The sequence below is a fragment of the Petaurus breviceps genome, unplaced genomic scaffold, assembly GCF_028583685.1.
Source record: "Petaurus breviceps papuanus isolate PSGF00001 unplaced genomic scaffold, PetGlider_PUasm1.0 225, whole genome shotgun sequence".
NCBI lineage: Eukaryota > Metazoa > Chordata > Mammalia > Diprotodontia > Petauridae > Petaurus > Petaurus breviceps.
Window position 1 is genome coordinate 839,006 of NW_027185889.1, and position 10,300 is coordinate 849,305.

Consider the following 10,300-nt stretch of genomic DNA (forward strand, 5'->3'; position numbering starts at 1 on the left):
GGGAATGAATCTGGAATTCAAAGTTTTAAAATCAAATGTCTAAACATATATATATATATATACATATACATATATATACACTATTGTTAATATTATTTTACATGTAATTGGGAAATAAGATATACAGGCACTGCAGCATAGAGATCCACCATGCCCTACTGGAAAAGTTGAAGTAGGTATGGGAGAAGATATGGGAGAGAACAGATTGGAGGAGGGGATATCCTGTGGGACCGCTATTTTGGGCCGGTGGGTAGGGGAAAAACGGGGAGAAAATTTGTAACTCAGAGTCTGGTGGAAATGAATGATGTAAACCAGAAGTTAATAAAGCATTTGGAAAAAAAAGAAGGGATGTTTATAGAAGAAGTTTAAGAGGAAGAAGAGGAAGTGGGGAGGAAAGCAGAAGATTATGGTAGTTATCTTCAAGTATTTGAAAGTCTATCTTATTGAAAAATGCATTTGTCTTGTTCTTGTCTCAGAAGGCAGAACTGGGAACAATGGAGAGATGTTTTCAAGGGTCAAATTTAGATTTGATAAAAGGAAAAAAATTCCTGACAATTAAACCTGTAGAAATCTGGAAAGAGATGATTCAGGAGGGAGAGGGAACCTGTTAGTGTGAGGTCTTCAAATGGAAGTTTGGTTAGATACTTGCATTGTCTAGTGATTTTTGAGATTCCTATTCAGATATGAGTTGGGTTAGAAGATCTTTGAGGTCCCTTCTGATGCTGTGATTATGTGATCTTTCTCCAAGCAGCACAGTACAATGAAGAAAGATCAGACTTTGGATCCAGAGTAATCCCTCCTCTGATGCTTAGTACCTTCATGGCCTTGGCAAAATCACTTAACTTCCCTTTGCGCCAATTTCTTCATCTTAAAGTTGATGGCCTTCAAAGTCCCTTTCATCTCTAGATCTATGATTCTTTAAGCCTGTGTACCTACTTTACCACTTCTCTAGTCCTCTACAGGCCTTCATATAGTTGGACTATAGCAATGGCCCTTACTAGTTGAATTACCCTGGTCAAGTCACTTGACCTCTGCTGTAAAACAGTGACCATACTATATTTATCTATAAGGGTTGTAAGGATCAAATGAGACAATATTTGTGAAGTGCTTAGCACAGCGCCTGGTGCATAGCATGTACTTAATGAATGTTCTCCCCTTTCCTCTGTAGGTCTTGTATAGTATTTATGCTTTTGTTTCTTGAATCCATCTCTCCTATCACTGCCAAATTTGTCTGCCTTGTGCATAGATCTTGTCCTATCATTCCTTCAATTAAAAACCCATTAATGATGCCCTGTTTCCTATGGAAGAAGATTCACATTATTTATTCTGGTATTCAGAGCCCTAGATAATCTTGAATTTCCAATCAGATTTCCTAGCACTTCATTTCATGCCTTCTTTGCTTCAGCCAAACCTAAAGCACTCTTTGCCATACACACCCCATAATTTCTCATCTCCAATCCTTTGCTCATACTTTTCCCTATCTGTGGAATACCTTCCTTCCCTCTTCCTCCCTCCACATCCATCTATTGAATTCAAACAAATACTTGAAAGACAAATTTAAATGTTCCTTATTCCTTTAAGCCTTTCCTGATCCCCTAGTCTGTAGTGACCTTCCCCCATTAAACCTCTCAGAGCACTTGTATGTATTTATGACACACTGTTTTCTGTTGCCATCATGGGAATGGTAAGGTCCAAGAAGGTGGGGATTATGACTTACTGAAACAAGAAAAGCCTGTTGAGTTGAACTGAATTTGTATCCCTAGCACAGCACTCTCCTGCACATACAGTGCATCGAATGAATTGTAATGAATCCATGCTTTTTGTCTTGGCACTTATCTGTAAACCACTAATCTCTTTACTGTTTGACTGGATTCCGGGATTAAGGCACTAGTTATTCCTTCTTCCATGGTGGCCTTTCCTTCCCATGTATTAAGAGAGAGGCCAATGGACATAATAACATAGAAACCATGGAATTTCTAATTAAATGGGGAAGGGGAGGGGAAGGGAAGGGAAAGGAATAAACATTTATATAGTGTCTGTTTGACCAGTCCCTATGCTAGGTGTTTTCATAAATATCTCATTTGATCCTCAAATCAACACCATGTGGTAGGTGTGGTTATTATCTCCATTTTACAGTTAAGGAAACTGAGGTAAACAGATGTTAAATGACTTGCCTAGAGTCACACAGCTAATAACTGAGACTAAATTTGAAAAGGCTTTACTCTTCTTCCTTCCTCCCAAATCCCCAAAGATTCACTTACTTGCTCTCACATACAGAGAATTTTTGCTAGACGTTTTGAGAGGTACTTGAAAAATCCTCTAATAGGTAGATAGTCTCCAAGACTGATCTTTCTTGTCAATTTGTAAAAGTTTTAGTTATTTTGAGTTTCTTTCCTATTCTTAAATTGGGCTAGCCAAAAGTTTACCCATATGATTTATATTTTCAAAGAAATAGCTCTTAGTTTTATTTGACACCTCTGTAGAAAGCTAACATGACTTAGTGGATAAAGAGTGAGCCAAAAAGACCTGAGTTCGAGTCCCTGACACATAACAACTATGTGAAGCTGGGCGCTTCACTTAAGCTCTCCAGTGTTTCGTGTTCATGCCAATTCTGTAAGGCAGTAAGCTCTAGCGAGATGTTGATATGCCTTAGAAAGAGGGAGAAAGAAACTCTTCACCTGCGAGTTCCTTGTATCAGTGGAATCATAGGCCTAATTTGTATTCCTCATCCTTTCAGTGCTATGTTTGTTTTTTTCCTACCAATTCATCTATTAACATTTCCTACCAATTCATTTTTTCCTACTAATTTTTCCTACCAATTCATCTTTAACAATACCTCAGGTAACTTTCAACTCATCTGTGCTTCTGTAAATTACACATGAGTTGTTGATCTGTACTGGTAGAGTGATTTTCCACAGTGGGAAATCCCCACAACCATGAAATCATAGGTCAATACCCCCCCCCAAAAAAAGGCAAGAAATAAGTTCACATTGCATAGATTGTGTATAGTTAGAGAATTATTTACATCTGGTTCTTTCCTCTATCGAGTACATCTGGATTTGAGTTTTGTGGCCCTCTGCCAAGAACACATGGAGGCCTCAAGCTTGCCTTCTCATTGTGTCTGCCGCCTTTTATGGTGCTCAGTAACATCTTGCTCTCTGTTGTGACACAGCTGCATGCCAGCTGTCCTCTAGGACCCCTTCCCCCTTTTTTTAACCACTGACTAGTGCTTCCCTAGTTATCATCACTGTACTTGACTTCCGCAGAATGAGAGTTTCATTTCCAGTACATTATAAGCCTGGGCTGGCCCTGTGGCAAACCTCCACCAGGATTCTTTTCTGTACAATTGCCAAATAGTTTGGGATCAAATGATTTTGTGAATGTTCAAGATTTTTCCATGCCTGGAAGGAAATGCCCAATTGACACACATTTTAAGAGAAAAATTGGAAGCCCTTCTGGGTTTCTAAGGTGACTCTCAGCTCCCCAATTTGTACATTGATCTGTTTGGGGAACATGTGAAGTGTCTCACTCTTCCCACAAAAAATTGTGTAGCTAAAGTCTTAATAATAAAAGTTGACATTTATATAATACTTAAAGGTTAAGATCATTTTCCATTTTACAGATGAGAAAGTTGAGGGAGAGAGATGTAAATGATCTCGCCCAATGTCATGTAGCTGATATCGTATGAGGCAGAATAAAAGTATGACTCTGCTTGATCTATTGTGTTGTACATGACAGAAAATCTGAGGTAGAACTCTTAACTCAAATTAATCAGTTATGTCTTTAGAGAGTCATGATACTATCACTGATTTTATTTTATTCATTTGTTTTGACCTATAATTTCATTGTTATAGATAATTAATTGTGGTACAGTGGAAAGAACCCTGGCTTTAGAGTTGGAAGACCAGGGTTTGAATCTTGCCTCTGATTCTTTCTACTGATGGGACCTTGGAGAAGTCACAACTTCCCGTGGCCTTAGAGTCCTCCCTTCCAATTCTGCGTGCTATGATAATCTATGTTCCAGCCATGTTGGTCTGTTTGTTGTCCTTCCCTTGAGCTATTTCAGTGCCTTCTCTTTGCCTCTCCCTACTCCTGGAATACGCTTCTCCCTTATTTTAGCTTCTCAGGCATCCTTGACTTGCTGAAGGATTCTTTAGAGAATGTAAGCTCCTTGAGCTGTTTCCTTTTTTTTTTTTTGTCTTTGCATCCCCATCCTCTAGCATGGTCCCCCATGGCATGTAGTAGGTACATAATAAATAAATTCTTGTTGCTTGGTCGGTTGATGTGATTGAAATTCTTTATTCAGACAGTGCTAACCTAACCTCGTCTGAACGTTTCATCATGCTGAGGCCATTCTGATGATAAGGTTTTTTTTATAGTGGGCACGCTGGTCTGTATTCGAAGTCTCTTCTGTTTGCTAGGATGTGCCAGATATCTCTTTTGCTGGCACAGATGTTGAGCACTCAGGGTCCTTCCTACACCATGCCTGGGAGGAGGATTTCAGTAAAGGAGGCCACTGTATCTTGTCAGTGTCATTATCTTTAGAGTGCTTAAGTCTTCAAGAAATGCTTAAAGGGAGGTTTTGTCTCATATAAATTCTCTATTATCCCTTTTCCTTGTATAGCTCTGTACACAGTAAACATTTAATGAATAAAGGAGGTGGTCTGCATTAGCGAGTTAGAGATGTGACCTAGATACCATGAATACTTGAGTTCAAATTCTCTCTCTGTCTCTCTTTCTCTCTCTCTCTCTCTCTCTCTCTCTCTCTCTCTCTCTCTCTCTCTCTGTCTCTCTCACATACACACACACACACACACACATGCACGCTCACACACACAGAGGCTGTGAGGATGCTGGGTTAATCGCTTAATATCTCAGGACTCTAGGCCACCCTTTAAGACTACAAATTGTAGAGACAGTGCTAACCTATATAGGGAGACAGAGTTGCCTCTCCTGAGACTCCCCCATACCTATGAAATCATGGGTCCATTCCTTGTCCCTATCCTCTAGGTTAATTTAATTTAACCATCATTCATTGAGCACCTGCCATGAGCCAGGCACTGGCTTGAATAAGCAGACCCAATGACCAATGGATTCTTAAAGGAATTATATTATCTTGGAGGAAGGTCTCTATTGGAATGCTCCAATGATCTGTCCTTGAAGACAGGAGCCGTTTTTGCTTTTCTTTATATGTCCAGGAAGAACAACCCCTAACTTCGTAGAGCTCACCATCCAAGGTAGGAAGCACCATACAAACAATCATGTACAAACAAGACATAGACAGGATGAGCTGGCAATGACAGTGATCTCAAAGGGAGCCCACTGGTGTGAAGGGGGACTGAGACAGGCCCCTTACAGAAGACTAGAGGAAGCCAGGCGGCCAAGAGGTGAAAGTGAGGAAGGACATAAGTCCAGGCATGGGCTACAGCCAATGAAAATTCCCAGGTTTGAGAAATGGAAATGCCCTATGAGGGGAAGAGCAAAGAAGCCAGTGTCATTGACCTGTAGAGTCCACTGAAGGGAGTGAGGTGTAAGAAGACTGGCCAGATAGTAAGGTTATGAAAAAATTAAAAGTCAAACAATGGATTTTATTTCTATTTCTTGTAATTAGTAATTATGTATTATGTATCCTTACTTTGGATGGAAAACATACATATATATATATATACATATTACATATATTATCTATCTTTCCATATAGACATGCATATATACATCTATAATATTCCAAAAATTTTAGTGTAGCTTTACAATATTTAAAACTTAAGATGAATACTTTTGAAACACCCTCTATATATTGTATATGTACATGTACACAACACACATTTTTTTGCCAGAAAGAGGAAAATTTATAAAATGTTTGAAAATCTGAGCAATATCATATGTCTTTATTTGCTTACTATTCATAGTATCAGAGTTTTGTGTTTTTTATGATGGCAAACATGTTATTGTTTAGCTGTGTCTGATTCTTCATGTTCCCACTTGGGGTTTTCTTGGCAAAGATACTGGAGTGGTCTGCCATTTCCTTCTCCAGATCATTTTACAAATGAGAAAACTGAGGCAAATAGGGTTAAGTGACTTGCCCAGGGTCACACATCTGTTAAGTGCCTGAAACTGGAATTGAACTTCTGAAAAGGAGTCTTCCTGATTTTGAGCCCAGTGCTTTAGAGACTGTGCCACCTAGCTGCCCCTATGTCAGACACACTAGTACATGAGAGGTAGATGAGAAGGAAGAATGGAAAAAAGGAAGGGGAGGGAAAAGAACCATGGTACAATGAAGAGAAAACTGGATTTGGAGTCAGCAGATAGGAGTTCAAATTCTGCCTCTGTTACTTACTATCTGTAGGATATTTCCTTAACCTTTTCTCAGTTTCAGTTTCCGAAAGTGAGAGGGGGACTCTACAGATAGGTCCAATGCATGAGAATAACAAATCCCGTACAGGGAGGTGGGTGTCATTGTTTACATTTTTACTTCATATTTCCATTGAGCTAGAACTAATTATTATTGTGTTTTACGTTATTAAAACTTCCAAAAGTATGAATTTGGATACATGTGACTGCTTCATGGGATTCATAATTTGCACTAATTGGTACCTAGTTATAATCCTACTGTGGAGGGGAAGGGGAATGCAGCATACACATAACTGAACACAAGATATATACATAATCATTGAGAATGTTCTAAAATTGGGGGGATGAGGAAGGGCTTCTTTTAGGAGCTAGTCCTTGAATTGAGTCTTACCAACTTTGGCAAGTGAGGAGAAAAGACTATTCCAGGAACAGCCAACATACATTGGCTTAAAAGAAGAAATGGAGTGTCCTGGGTCAATAGTAGTGAATAAACCAGTTGGGCTAGAAATTACACCAAATGATGCAGAGTAATGTGTAATCAGCCTCAAAAAAAAAAAGCTAGATTGTGTGGGTTTTAAATGCCAGACAGATGAAATTATGTATCATTGAGGTGGTAAGGAGTCACCTGAAAGTTCTTGAACAAGGCAATGGCAGCTTTGTGCTTTGGGAAAATCACTTTGATGGCTTTGTGGAGGATGGATTGGAGAAGGGAGAGACTGGATGCATGGAGACCAATTAGAAAACTTTTACAATAAAGAGTGATTAAGAGCTTGATCTGGGGTGGTAGTGAAGGAAGTGGGTGGGAGAGTTGTTGTGAAGGTATAATCAACAAGAACTTGATTACTGGTTGACTAGAAGGGTGAGTGATAATGAAGAGTCAAAGATGCCTCACTGAGGTAACATATCTGGATGACTTGAAGAGTGCTGTGGAAATAGTAATTAAGAGGAGAAGGGGAAATTTAAGGATGAAGAAAGAATCCATTTTAGACATCCTGACTTTGAGATGCCTATTTAACATGTAGATGGAGATATTTTATGAGGTATTTGGGATATAGGACTGAAAATCAGGAGAGAGTTAATGTTGGATATATAGATCTGGAAATCATCTCCAAAGGGATGATATCCAAACCAGGGGATCCAATGAGATGAGACAGAGAGACAGAGACAGAGACAGAGACAGAGACAGAGAGAGGGAGAGAGAGAGAGAGAGAGAGAAAAAGAGGGGGGGGGAGAAGGAAGTGGTGGCCAAAAATAGAGCCCTGAATTATACCTATTAACTGGAGAATTATGTCTCTCTCTGAAGCCTAGAATAATAGTTCTAGAAAGAGGGGGTACTGTATCAATGTGAATGAACTTGAATTGAATTGAGTCAACCAGAATGCTTAATGATTATATGGGTTGCATATGTGGAAGATAGCTGTATTTCTTTTTTTTTTTTTGGAGGGGGGAAGGCAAGGCAATTGGAGTTAAGTGACTTGCCCAAGGTCACAAAGCTAGTGAGTGTGTCAAGTGTCTGAGGCTGGATTTGAACTCAGGTCCTCCTGACTCCAGGGTCAGTGCGACATTTGTATTTCAATAAAGATTATTTCCTACCTGGATAACTCCGTAACTAAACATGGGCAAGACTTGCTGCAAAAAGATTATTTCATTTTCTGTTATTGATTCCAGTGTTATCCTCCTAAAAAGAAAGTGATAAACATAGTTTATTTAATTGATACAGTATAATTTTTCCACTTCCAAGATCACTAAACCAAAGCTCATGGGTATGAATGTCCAAAGTGACTTTGGCATGGAGGCATTACTGGATTACTAAATGCCTCTGTCTGATGAGTTATTTGCCCTCTCACTTAGTTGGCAGATAACCAACTAATTAATGACCACAGAGGGGGGAAAATGGGGTTTTTGCAGGAGGGTTCAGTATTTCCTTTGAGAAAGAGTATTTTGGCTTTAGACGTGTTTCTTCTGGCATGAGGCAGATGATCGGGCTCATTGAATTTTATGACTTGGTCTACTGAGCAATCACAGAAGACACTACTCTGCCTGTTTTTCTGATGAGGTGTGTGTGTCCTTGTTGATGCTGTTCCATCTCTTGTTTTGCTAAGGCAGTACACCCAATCTTTTTATTGCTCTCATCCAGCTGCTTTGGTGGTGAGTTGGTCCCCTTCAGACATCCTTATAAAACATGGGAACAACATACATAAAGTTCACTTTTTTTCTTTTGTCCTGAATATCTGCAAACATAATACATATAATGGTTTTCACTTTATATGGTTTGTATATTTTTAACCAAGGATCTCAAAATATCAAGGCATAATGAAAAGAGGCCCTGTAGTAGAAGCCAGGAGAGACTGGCTTCTAACTCCAGCTCCACCATTACTAAACTTTGTGACCTTAAGCAACTCAGCTCATTTCTCTGGAGGTAGTTTAGAGGTAGGGCTGGGGAGTGTGCTCAGTTTACTCACCTATCAAATGAAAGTTTTGAGTCATTGGAGGGTAAATTATTTCCAGAGGCTCTTCTGCATTATAATGGACTTGCCTTTACTCAAGTGAATTTCCTGGTAGCTTAGATCCAAAATTAAAACTAAATGATACACTGGTAATCCATCTGTCTATTAGCAATAGGAGGTTTACTTAGTCATAGCAGGAGGAATGATATTCAGAACAAGGAAAGGATGTTTATCCAGGATAAAGCATTGATTGAACTTCCCAGTGCCAAAGGGAATAATAACTCTGAGCTCTCTCATCCTGGCTATTTCATATTCGGGAAGATAAAATGAACCAAGCCTTGGTCTCCTACATTAATTAAATCTTGAAGACAGTTTCTATAATTTTTTTAAAAGAAAAACTGGCCTAATTTGAAGGTGAGATGGGGAGGGGCTATTCTGGGTTGGTGAGATATTACTCTTCCCATAGGAGTCTCCAAATGTCACGTTGTACCATGCATTTGACAGAGTTCATGGATCTTTTCAAAGAATATGGAGAGATACAGGCTAAATGTTAACATAGTTTGTTGGATTTGAAATTGGTTGAATACACAAAACCAATGACCAATTAATTATTAAAGGAAAAATATTACCTTTGAAAAAAGATCTTGAAAGGCAAAGATGTTGAGCAGAAGCTAACAAGAAGAAATTTAATAGGGGCAAATATAATTATTGCACATACATGGGTTCAAGAAATGAACTTGACAAGTACAGGATGGGAAAAAATCATCTGGATATCTGGGGATTTTAGCCGACTACAGGTTCAATACAAAACAGCAGAGTAATATAGGAGCTAGGCTAATTATATCTTAGACTGCATTCAGAGAGGCATGTTATCCAAAATGACCAAAGTGATAGTTCTACTGTACTCACTTCTGGTTGCCACATTTTTGGGGAAGTGGTATTGCTAGCTGTCATTGCCTATTTGAAGAGTGTCTCTTGGATGAAAGATTAGCTTTTATCTATTTTGTTCCAGAAGGAAAATCTGGGAACAGTAAGGAGGCTACATAGAGGGAGATTTTGATTTTATATAGAGGAAAAGTAACCTTCTTAATAATTAAAATTTTCTTAAATTAGATTGAGTTGCCTCTTACGGGAATGGAAATCTCAGATCTTCCCTGCCCCGCGACTCTTTGATAGACTTAAGTGACTCTGAGAATATTTCTCGAGTTGAAAATACACTCTGCCCCCTAATAGGCTGAATATGGTCACATGAAGCCTGTGGTGGGAGGCTTGGTTTTCAGGAATGCCCACACCTGTTATTTTTGTGATTGGGCAGTGGGTCAAGGGGGTTGTTAAATTCTCTGAGCTAGGAGAATGCTATATATAACCTGATGTGAGATTTTGCTTTGGGACTCACTTTGAGAAGAGTTGTGTGATTTGACCAGATGAGACTCTGGGCAGCCTTTGAGCCCCCTGGCTTTGAAAACCCAGATGTTGGTGCTTCCCTCTCTGGTAACTGACTA

At 39.2% G+C, this 10,300-nt stretch overlaps 1 protein-coding gene across 4 annotated transcripts in view; it reads left to right on the top strand.

Moving 5' to 3' along the window:
* TMTC2 (transmembrane O-mannosyltransferase targeting cadherins 2) overlaps positions 1-10,300 on the top strand; it is a 570,414-nt gene that overhangs the window by 413,156 nt on the left and 146,958 nt on the right. The window lies entirely within an intron of this gene.